The sequence below is a fragment of the Aegilops tauschii genome, chromosome 7 (genome assembly GCF_002575655.3).
Source record: "Aegilops tauschii subsp. strangulata cultivar AL8/78 chromosome 7, Aet v6.0, whole genome shotgun sequence".
Lineage (NCBI taxonomy): Eukaryota > Viridiplantae > Streptophyta > Magnoliopsida > Poales > Poaceae > Aegilops > Aegilops tauschii.
In genome coordinates this window covers 198144952-198157508 of record NC_053041.3, presented here as the reverse complement: position 1 = coordinate 198157508, position 12557 = coordinate 198144952, and the positions used below count along the sequence as shown (strand labels likewise).

General features: G+C 40.5%; 1 long non-coding RNA gene across 1 annotated transcript; it reads right to left on the bottom strand.

Moving 5' to 3' along the window:
• Positions 1-5745: 5745 nt before the first annotated feature.
• LOC120969538 (uncharacterized) lies at positions 5746-7514 on the bottom strand. The gene is made up of 3 exons (XR_006667241.1): positions 6899-7514; positions 6582-6809; positions 5746-5797 (listed from the first exon to the last, which is right to left on the bottom strand). It is a non-coding gene; the product is annotated as an uncharacterized lncRNA (long non-coding RNA).
• Between the last annotated feature and the right edge of the window lie 5043 nt (positions 7515-12557).

Genomic DNA, 12557 nt, shown 5'->3' with positions numbered 1-12557 from the left:
CGACCTTTCGGTCTCAGTGTTCCGAGGCCATATCTGCATATGCTAGGCTCATCAAGTTTAACTTGAGTATTTTACGTGTGCAAAACTGGCTTGCACCCGTTGTAGATGGACGTAGAGCTTATCACACCCGATCATCACGTGGTGTCTGGGCACGACGAACTTTGGCAACGATGCATACTCAGGGAGAACACTTTTATCTTGAAATTTTAGTGAGAGATCATCTTATAATGCTACCGTCAATCAAAGCAAGATAAGATGCATAAAAGATAAACATCACATGCAATCAATATAAGTGATATGATATGGCCATCATCATCTTGTGCTTGTGATCTCCATCTCCGAAGCACCGTCATGATCACCATCATCACCGGCGCGACACCTTGATCTCCATCGTAGCATCGTTGTCGTCTCGCCAACTATTGCTTTTACGACTATCGCTACCGCTTAGTGATAAAGTAAAATAATTACATGGCGATTGCATTGCATACAATAAAGCGACAACCATATGGCTCCTGCCAGTTGCCGATAACTCAGTTACAAAACATGATCATCTCATACAATAAAATATAGCATCATGTCTTGACCATATCACATCACAACATGCCCTGCAAAAACAAGTTAGACGTCCTCTACTTTGTTGTTGCAAGTTTTACGTGGCTGCTACGGGCTTAGCAAGAACCGTTATTACCTACGCATCAAAACCACAACGATAGTTTGTCAAGTTGGTGTTGTTTTAACCTTTGCAAGGACCGGGCGTAGCCACACTCGGTTCAACTAAAGTGAGAGAGACAGACACCCGCCAGTCACCTTTAAGCAACGAGTGCTCGCAACGGTGAAACCAGTCTCGCATAAGCGTACGCGTAATGTCGGTCCGGGCCGCTTCATCTCACAATACCGCCGAACCAAAATATGACATGCTGGTAAGCAGTATGACTTATATCACCCACAACTCACTTGTGTTCTACTCGTGCATATAACATCAACACATAAAATCTGGCTCTGATACCACTGTTGGGGAACGTAGTAATTTCAAAAAAATTCCTACGCACACGCAAGATCATGGTGATGCATAGCAACGAGAGGGGAGAGTGTTGTCCACGTACCCTCGTAGACCGAAAGCGGAAGCATTAACACAATGCGGTTGATGTAGTCGTACGTCTTCATGATCCGACCGATCAAGTACCGAACGTACGGCACCTTCGAGTTCAGCACACGTTCAGCTCGATGACGTCCCTCGAACTCCGATCCAGTCGAGTGTTGAGGGAGAGTTTCGTCAGCACGACGGCGTGGTGACAATGATGATGTTCTATCGACGCAGGGCTTCGCCTAAGCACCGCTACGATATTATCGAGGTGTAATATGGTGGAGGGGGGCACCGCACACGGCTAAGAGATCGTTGATCAATTGTGTGTCTAGAGGTGCCCCCTGCCCCCGTATATAAAGGAGCAAGGGGGGTTCGGCCGGCCAAGGGGAGAGGCGCGCCAGGAGGAGTCCTACTCCTACCGGGAGTAGGACTCCCCCCTTTTCCATGTTGGACTAAGAGAGAGAGGGGGAAGAGGTGGAGGGAGGAAGGAAAGGGGGGCGCCGCCCCCCTCTCCTTGTCCTATTCGGACTGGGGGGAGGGGCGTGCGGCCCTGCCCTGGCCTCCTCTCCTCTCTTCCACCTAGGCCCACTAAGGCCCATTAAGTTACCGGGGGGTTCCGGTAACCTCCCAGTACTCCGGAAAAATCCCGATTTCACCCGAAACACTTCCGATATCCAAACATAGGCTTCCAATATATCAATCTTTATGTCTCGACCATTTCGAGACTCCTCATCATGTCCGTGATCACATCCGGGACTCCGAACAACCTTCGGTAAATCAAAACATATAAACTCATAATATAACTATCATCGTAACGTTAAGCGTGCGGACCCTACGGGTTCGAGAACTATGTAGACATGACCGAGACACCTCTCCGGTCAATAACCAATAGCGGAACCTGGATGCTCATATTGGTTCCCACATATTCTACGAAGATCTTTATCGGTCAGACCGCATAACAACATACGTTGTTCCCTTTGTCATCGGTATGTTACTTGCCCGAGATTCGATCGTTGGTATCTCGATACCTAGTTCAATCTCGTTACTGGCAAGTCTCTTTACTCGTTCTGTAATACATCATCCCGCAACTAACTCATTAGTTACAATGCTTGCAAGGCTTATAGTGATGTGTATTACTGAGTGGGCCCAGAGATACCTCTCCGACAATCGGAGTGACAAATCCTAATCTCGAAATACGCCAACCCAACAAGTACCTTTGGAGACACCTGTAGAGCACCTTTATAATCACCCAGTTACGTTGTGACGTTTGGTAGCACACAAAGTGTTCCTCCGGTAAACGGGAGTTGCATAATCTCATAGTCATAGGAACATGTATAAGTCATGAAGAAAGCAATAGCAACATACTAAACGATCGAATGCTAAGCTAACAAAATGGGTCAAGTCAATCACATCATTCTCCTAATGATGTGATCCCGTTAATCAAATGACAACTCATGTCTATGGCTAGGAAACATAACCATCTTTGATCAACGAGCTAGTCAGTAGAGGCATACTAGTGACACTCTGTTTGTCTATGTATTCACACAAGTATTATGTTTCCGGTTAATACAATTCTAGCATGAATAATAAACATTTATCATGATATAAGGAAATAAATAATAACTTTATTATTGCCTCTAGGGCATATTTCCTTCATAGTTATATGATCCAATTATGTTATTATTGTTGAGAGAACTTGCACTAGTGAAAGTATGAATCCTAGGCCTTGTTTCCTTGCATTGCTATACCGTTTACGCTCACTTTTACCACATGCTACCTTGCTGTTTTTATATTTTCAGATCACAAAAACCTATATCTACCATCCATATTGCACTTGTATCACCATCTCTTCGCCGAACTAGTGCAACTATACAATTTACCATTGTATTGGTTGTGTTGGGGACACAAGAGACTCTTTGTTATTTGGTTGCAGGGTTGTTTGAGAGAGACCATCTTCATCCTACGCCTCCCACGGAATGATAAACCATAGGTCATCCACTTGAGGGAAATTTGCTACTGTCCTACAAACCTCTGCACTTGGAGGCCCAACAACGCCTACAAGAAGAAGGTTGTGTAGTAGACATCAAGCAGTTTCTGGCGCCGTTGCCGGGGAGGTTAGTGCTTGAAGTTATATCTTTAGATCTTGCAATCGAATCTTTTTGTTTCTTGTTTTATCACTAGTTTAGTTTATAAAAGAAAACTACAAAAAATGGAATTAAGGGCGCCTCATATGCTTCATCTTTTTAATGTCTTTCGTGAAAATAAGGATACCGAAAATTGTGCTCAAGTACTAGAAGAAGAATTACGTAGAATGCTTAGCATAAAATATGTGAATGATGAGCATGATTGCAATGTTGTTAGTATGAATTCTTTGAGTACCCATGATGCTAATGATATGCAAAGCCACAAGCTTGGGGATGCTATGTTTGATGAAGATGATATGTTTAGTCCCTCAAGTTTTGATGAGCAAATTTATTATGATGCAAGTATGCCTCCTATCTATGATGATTATTGTGATGACACGTATGCTATAAAGAATAAAGATAACCATGAAACTTGTCATCATGATTTTAATTTTCAATTTGATTATGCTTTACATGATAGTTATTTTGTTGACTTTGCTCCCACTACTATTGATGAGAATAAATTTGCTTATGTGAAGAGTAATAAAAATTCTATGCTAGTAGATCATGAAAAGAATGCTTTATGTGCTGGTTATATGGTTGAATTCATTCATGATGCTACTGAAAATTATTATGAGAGAGGATCATATGCTTCTACATATTGCAATAATATCAAGTTTCCTCTCTATGTGCTTAAAATCTTGAAGTTATGCTTGTTTTACCTTCCTATGCAAGTTGATTCTTGTTCCCATAAGTTGTTTGCTCACAAAATCCCTATGCATAGGAAGTGGGTTAGACTTAAATGTGCTAGTCATATTCTTCATGATGCTCTCTTTATGTTTCAGTTCTTATCTTTTATGTGAGCATCGTTGAAATCATCATGCCTAGCTAGGGGCGTTAAATGTTAGCGCTTGTTGGGAGGCAACCCAATTTTATATATGTTCTTTTCTTTTGGTTCTGTTTAGTAATAAAGTTTTGATCTAGCTTCTGTTTAGATGTGTTTTTATGTTTCAATTAGTGTTTGTGCCAAGTAAGACCTATAGGATCTTCTCGAATGATAGTTATTTGATCTTGCTGAAAATTCTAGAAACTTTCTGTTCACGAAAATAATTGTTTAAAATCACCAGAACGTGATATAATACTGATTCCAATTGCAGCAGATCAATAATCAAATTATCTAGGTCGTCCTTATAACGACCCGGATTTGGTAGAATCCAAGTCTCCGTGCTTACTGTGCTATCCCTAGATCATAGCTAGCACACACAGTAACAAAAATGAATATCAGTAAGACATGCATCATTCTACTACAACGGTAGATCCAGATATATATAAATCATACCTTAGGCACAGCTCAAGTTGGCAGATAATACAGCAAAATTATATGTAGTCACTAAGTTAGGCTCCATCAACGCCACTGGGCTCGTTGAGTGTAGACCATAACCCTATCGTCTCTTAATCTGTCGAGATCTGCACATGACAAGTGCAGATGAGTACGTGGAATGTACTCGCAAGTTGCAAAGGAAAGTATAACAGATTATATATGCAGGGTAAGTATTGGTGGAGGTTTCCTTTGCATAAAGCCAATTTTCTCCTATAGTAAATTTTGTAAACTTCTTTTGAAATAGAAATAGTTTTTAGTATAAAAGGTAGGAGTGAGACACTTGGATATACGCGCCAGTGCTCATTCTCCAAAAATAGTTTAAAACATACATAAGGTTGAAGTGAAACACATTCACTGTGCTCATTCCTCAACTTTAACCCTTAAAACAGATTTTTAGAAAAGAGAGGGGAGATTCTTCTTCAGTCCAAATCTTCAGTTGCTCAAAATTGCCCGTAACCGGGGGCACGGCTAATCGATTAGGTTAAACCCTCTGCAGAGGTCGTACACGTTCCCCACATGACACAACCAACCCCGTTTATCGTAACACACTTGGGTGTACGACTAGGAGGAGGTTGTGACGAAGCCTTTCCGTAACAGCCCCCTATACCACGAAGCCGCCCGCAACTTCGGCACAAAGGCCTCTCTCCGATGGCGGTCCTGGGGTAGGGTTTCCCGTTAGTACTAAGCTAAGCCAGAGCCCATAGTAGCATGCGGCTGTATTGGAAGCTACATCAAACTGTACTTGGAAGATCTCAGTCCCCTGGACGGCAATCCCCACCAAAAACCTGTGTGCAAGACCCCAGTCGGGCGCATTCACTGCAAGACCCCGATGGGCGCAATCACTTGTAGACGCTCCCGTCAATACCATTCCGCCCAGGGAGTAGAAGTAAAATAGTATATAGTTTTGTTTTCCAAAAGTTTTCACAAAACGTTGCCCCAAAAGAGGCAAGTTTAAAGGTTTAAAACAATTTTGGTTTTCATCCCACCCATTTTGTGCAAGTGTGGCCAAGCATGGTTGCAAGTCTTGAACCTATGGCTCTAGCTAGTAATAATACTTGTAAAACTTTTATAAAACATGCATAGTATTAAAATATAAAGGAATATGCATAATATGAAAACATAGGTCAAAGCATGATCAATTTGCAACTTGCCTGAGTCTTGAAGTTAATTCCCTACTTGTTATCGTCACTCCTTTACGTTACGATATATCTAACGACGAAAAAAATACTTCAACACGCAACAATTCAAATAAAGATCCAAATAAAAGATTCAAATTAACAATACAAACACATTCTTAGGATAATTATCATGTCGTGGATATGGTTGAGATAAGAAGTTTCTTTGGATGGGAATGTGTCATAGATTTTATTCTAGGGTGGGTCAAGTTGGTTCAAGGGAACATCATGGTGTCAATATATAGAGTGATTGAGAGACAAGTTTTGACAACCTTATTTCCATAAAGAAACTATTTAGAATATTAGACTTGTGGTCGACCATGGGAATTGAAAGTTATGAGTTTAGGGAATTGAAACTAATAATTTACTAACTCCAAATTTGTGTGGTAGTAACATATGACCACAGAGATTTGTAGGGATCAATCTAAGAGATTTATCTAAGCATAAAATTTAATTGGTCGAAGATGTTAAATTATGATTAAGGAACGTGATTTTATGGTGTAGAGGCTAAAACATGAACTAAGCATGGTTGAAAAATTAAGGTATGGGTCCTAACAGATAGGTATGGTTCTAACGATCAAATTTTATATAATAAGCTTTCTGATATGAAATATAGATTAAAAGATGTGGCAAAAAATATTCAATTTATCATTTAAATCAAAACTAAATTTTAGATTGCTCAAAAGTGAAATTTTATAATTTGATAAAAAACTACAGGTTCCAAAGAATCCGTGGATATCTTATTTGTCGAAATCGGACATACGGTTTGGGAGATACGAATTTCCAAAGTTTGGATATTTTTCTATAAAAAGACTTACGGAATTTAGAGGAGGCTTGCCGGAGTTGGTCGCCGGAGTTGGGGAAGAAGGTCGCCGGAGTTGTGGAAGACGGTCCCCGACGTTAAGTAGAAGATGAACAGCGAAGAGGCCGACGAGGGGAGTCCATTGGGAAATATTCCGGGCTTGGCCTCGTCCCGTGGCGGCGTGGAGCGGCCGCCGGAGTTAAGTGGAGCTCGGGTGGGTCGCGTTCTTCGCGGAGATCGTGCTCTGGATGGGTGTTTGAGGAAAATAATTGTTCAGGAAATTCGTACGGGAATAACTCGCCCAGGGAAGAGGTTTGAGCACGAGGGGCTTACTGGAGAGATCGCGAGCTTCAACAGAAGAAGGCGGCGACGCTCGGCTCCGGCGAGCAATTGCTCGGGAGTCGGAGGGCCTTGGACAGGGGATCGTGGACTGGGAGGTGCGGGGTTGAGAGGGGTTCCTCGGGGTCAATTTATAGTGGCTGAGGGAGCCAGTACGGGGAGATCAAGGGAGCTCAATGTGGCATTAATGGTTGGTTGTGCATGTACGTTTCGCGGATCCGTTCGACGAATTATAAAGTAATAAATCATGATGCGCTCCGCATTCTTCGTGCAGGCCCCGAAGTGAAACGGACAAGGAATTGAGTGTGAGGAGGAAAGGCAGAGGAGGAGGCCATGGCTGTTTCTGTTTTGTTCCAGCTCCAGATGAACGTACAGAGGACGAAGAAGAAGGCCAGCGCCTGATATGGGCCTTAGTGGGAATTTGGCCCAAGAGCAAAAAGGAAAGAGAAGAAAAACAAAAGACAGAAGAGATAGATGGGCTGAGATAACTGGCTTAGAACAGAATGTAGTTAACTACCTATGTAAGTGTGCAGAATTCCAAAAATAAATGTAAACGTACAAAAAAACATTTGATTTCAAACAGAAAATAAAAATGTTTAAGTTAACCAAAAAAAATTTAGAGTCCACAAAAATATCTTATTATTAACATTCCAAAATTTGGAAAATTTTGGGATGTTACAAACTACCACCCTTAAAAGAAACCTCGTCCTTGAGATTTGCAAGGCTAGCAAGAAAATAGGTCAGGGTTGGGGTCTCTTGGGTTACTTCCCCATGGTTCTAGCATATCACCTCCATGATAGCAACTTATCATTCTGCTGCTTGACGTCTTGAGAGAATGATATAATTTAATTTCTTGTATTCCGATTCTTCAACATGCTTAAGTCTAAGACTTTTGGCGCCATTCTTGAGTCTTCACTGATTGTGTTATGACCCAATTATCCTTATAGTTGCTCGGAAGCTACCACCCTTAAGAACAAACTTGCGGGAAATTTGACTGTTTCTTCATTCCCTGATGGTTATTCATCAAGCTCATGTGAGTAAAAACTGAGCTTCTCCTCAAAATAACAAGTCTTGCTCAAAATCATCACCAACTACCTATCGAGACTCTCATGATGGTCGAAATATCTTACGATGGAACTCCTTGAAGATCTTGTCATTCTTCCTCACCGTTCATTTTACGTTAGGCACGACTGCCTTACTATAAGGGTAATACGTCTTACCATTCTATGGTTTTGGGCTTGTCGTATCGACACTCAACTAGGTTCTCATGGCTCTCTGATTTACCAATCCAACATACCAAAGTATATAATAAGAGTCTCCAGTATGGGGGCTAATCCATCCCGTACTCAAATCATTACTTCATATGTAGACAGGTGAACCACGTGTTCTAACACTCGGTCTTCCTCACTCCTCTTAAAGAGGTCTTCACGTGCAAACCTAGTAAAACGCTTTTGGGTGATGTTGACTACATAGTTTGTGCTAAAACTTGCATTCGTAATGAAATTTCCATCTAAAAGAGTCGTGTTCTCCTTGCAAAATCCAATCCCTTCTTAGAAGATATGATATGGCACCTGTACGAATGGTGCATGCGGTGATCCTTTATCACATGATCTTTAGAATGGTCTTCTGCTCTTAACGTGTCAAAATATTGTTATCTCACTAACTTCTCCTGGATTATAGTGAGCGTTGAAAAATACAAGTACATAACTTGTAAAGGGTAATTAACCACATTTTATTGTCTTTATCATTCCAAATCATGCTTACATAATTGATGACTAAGGAAGTAAAACTTGCTTCGAAATCTTATTACGACATTTATTCTTGCCTCTCTATCCTCACTTTCTTTTTGGCCTTCTTCTCATTGATGCATTAATTGTGATAATGTCCAGGTTCCTTGCATTTATAACAAATTACTTTCGACATGTCCTTCTCCTTCTTTACTGTCCTGCTGGTCGAGGCTTCTTGGTTAGTCCGACTGGAATCTTTGAGATCCATTGTGCATCTCTTAAGCTCATTGAACGAAGGCTCCTTCCTCTTCTTGGTCTTGATTTTGTTCACCTTCGGCTTTTCCTTAGCTAATATGGTAGCTATCTCCTGGGGACCATACTCTATTTCAATCGATTCAACTTCATGTGCATATTCCTTCTTCTTATCCTTTTGAGAAGAAGAGTTAGATTTGTGCCCTTCTTTACCACATGAGTGGCATGATCTAAGAAGACTATCTGGTTCTCCACGGAATAACTCTTCATCCATGACCTTCCATGATATGGCGGTGTCCTGTGAGGCTTCCTCGGGTGTTACTTGCTTCCTTTCCTTACTCTGTTGGACTTTCCTTTGTACTTCTAGGAAAATCTTACATTGCACGGGGCAGTGATCGGTTCCCTCGCATAAGAAACAAGTCACATTAATGGTAGGGCATTCTTCGGCTGGATGGTTCCCTTCACAATTTGGGCATTGATCATTATGTTCCTCGGTAAGGTGTCCTTCTCCGCAAATTCTGCAATACTTCTTTGTATCTTCGCTTGTTTTCTTCTGATCTCGTATGACAAGACGAGATTGAAGTAGTACGTTCTTGAATTGTTCCCAAGTGATTGCCTTTTGGGTTTTATCGATGGCTATACGCATCTTCCACCAAGTGTTAGCCTCTCGAATGAAATACCGTGAAGCATATTTCACCTTTTTCTTTGGTTTTACCTTGTTGTCTTTCATTACAACTTCTATATTCCGAATCCATTCTTCTGCTTCTGAATGTGTCACTTGTCCCATCAAAATAATTCCGTCCATCTATAGGGTTTAAGGTTTGGTCAGAGAAGAGATAGAGTTTTAGATAGCAAGGAGGAAAATACAGATACAATCAATCATTGAACAACTCATATCTCATCGTTTTATAACAATTATAATAGGCTTGTTTACTATGGTTTCGTCATGAAGTCTTCAATCCTTTAGTTCTTGAAACTCTTCAATGCATGACGTCTCACCCTTATGAAGGTCTTCTATTAATCATCCGTAACTTGCACCTCTCAGGGTTAAATGAAAATCTACGGAGATCGTATCCTAATAATGAAAGTTTTTTTTAATCACACAACAAAAATCAAATCAATGGCGAAGAACTCCAACAAAAATCCAAATTTCACTCACAAATTTTATTCAAACAATTCTTATGGCGCCTTCATCCACATGGGTTCGCATGGTCGGGCACACTACTCGCACTCTTTCATTTATTTCACAACTCTCATGGTGGGCTTGGACGCTATTGAACTATGTGGGATATTCCTTGTAGTGGTACGTAATCTTCACCTTCTTCACAACCACCTTGATCTTGAGTGTCTTCAGTTCTGCTTCAAGTCCTTGGATGTAATCTTCAGTATTGGAAACGTCTTTGTCTTAGCATCATTTCCATGTAGTAACCTTTAGGCTCTTGAAAGTCCATATCAGTGTCAAGGTCATTGGGACATCTAAGTTTTTGAAAGCAGATGAGAACTTAGTAAAGAAAAGAAGAGGATACGAGAATGCTTGTCGGTACTATTGAAAATATAAGTTGTTCCTATCAAGGTCTTCCTATTTCTAAACCATTTTCTAGGGTCACGTCCTACAGTCAACGTATGCTCTGATACCATTTTGTAACGACCCGGATTTGGTAGAATCCAAGTCTCTATGCTTACTGTGCTATCCCTGGATCATAACTAGCACACACAGTAACAAAAATGAATATCAGTAAGACATACATCATTCTACTACAACGGTAGATCTAGATATATATCAATCATACCTTAGGCACAGCTCAAGTTGGCAGATAATACAGCGGAATTATACGTAGTCACTAAGTTAGGCTCCATCAACGCCACTGGGCTCGTTGAGTGTAGATCATAACCCTATCGTCTCTTAATCTGTCGAGATCTGCACATGACAGGTGCAGATGAGTACGTGGAATGTACTCGCAAGTTGCAAAGGAAAGTATAACAGATTATATATGCAGGGTAAGTATTGGTGGAGGTTTCCTTTGCATAAAGCCAATTTTCTCCTATATTAAATTTTGTAAACTTCTTTTGAAATAGAAATAGTTTTTAGTATAAAAGGTAGGAGTGAGACACTTGGATATACGCACCAGTGCTCATTCTCCAAAAATAGTTTAAAACATACATAAGGTTGAAGTGAAACACATTCACTGTGCTCATTCCTCAACTTTAACCCTTAAAACAGATTTTTAGAAAAGAGAGGGGAGATTCTTCTTCAGTCCAAGCCTTCAGTTGCTCAAAATTGCCCGTAACCGGGGGCACGGCTAATCGATTAGGTTAAACCCTCTGCAGAGGTCGTACACGTTCCCCACATGATACAACCAACCCCGTTTATCGTAACACACTTGGGTGTACGACTAGGAGGAGGTTGTGACGAAGCCTTTCCGTAACAGCCCCCTATACCACCAAGCCGCCCGCAACTTCGGCACAAAGGCCTCTCTCCGATGGCGGTCCTGGGGTAGGGTTTCCCGTTAGTACTAAGCTAAGCCAGAGCCCATAGTAGCATGCGGCTGTACTGGAAGCTACATCAAACTGTACTTGAAAGATCTCAGTCCTCTGGACAGCAATCCCCACCAAAAACCTGTGTGCAAGACCCCAGTCGGGCGCGTTCACTGCAAGACCCCGATGCCCGCAATCACTTGTAGACGCTCCCGTCAATACCATTCCGCCCAGGGAGTAGAAGTAAAATAGTATATAGTTTTGTTTTCCAAAAGTTTTCACAAAACGTTGCCCCAAAAGAGGCAAGTTTAAAGGTTTAAAACAATTTTGGTTTTCATCCCACCCATTTTGTGCAAGTGTGGCCAAGCATGGTTGCAAGTCTTGAACCTATGGCTCTAGCTAGTAATAATACTTGTAAAACTTTTATAAAACATGCATAGTATTAAAATATAAAGGAATATGCATAATATGAAAACATAGGTCAAAGCATGATCAATTTGCAACTTGCCTGAGTCTTGAAGTTAATTCCCTACTTGTTATCGTCACTCCTTTACTTTACGATATATCTAACGACGAAAGAAAATACTTCAACACACAACAATTCAAATAAAGATCCAAATAAAAGATTCAAATTAACAATACAAACACATTCTTAGGATAATTATCATGTCGTGGATATGATTGAGATAAGAAGTTTCTTTGAATGGGAATGTGTCATAGATTTTATTCTAAGGTGGGTCAAGTTGGTTCAAGGGAAGATCATGGTGTCAATATATAGAGTGATTGAGAGACAAGTTTTGACAACCTCATTTCCATAAAGAAACTATTTAGAATATTAGACTTGTGGTCGACTATGAGAATTGAAAGTTATGAGTTTAGGGAATTGAAACTAATAATTTACTAACTCCAAATTTGTGTGGTAGTAACATATGACCACAGTGATTTGTAGGGATCAATCTAAGAGATTTATCTAAGCATAAAATTTAATTGGTCGAAGATGTTAAATTATGAGTAAGGAACGTGATTTTATGGTGTAGAGGCTAAAACATGAACTAAGCACGGTTGAAAAATTAAGGTATGGGTCCTAACAGATAGGTATGGTTCTAACGATCAAATTTTTTATAATAAGCTTTTTGATATGAATTATAGATTAAAAGATATGGCAAAAAATATTCAATTTACCATTTATATCAAAACTA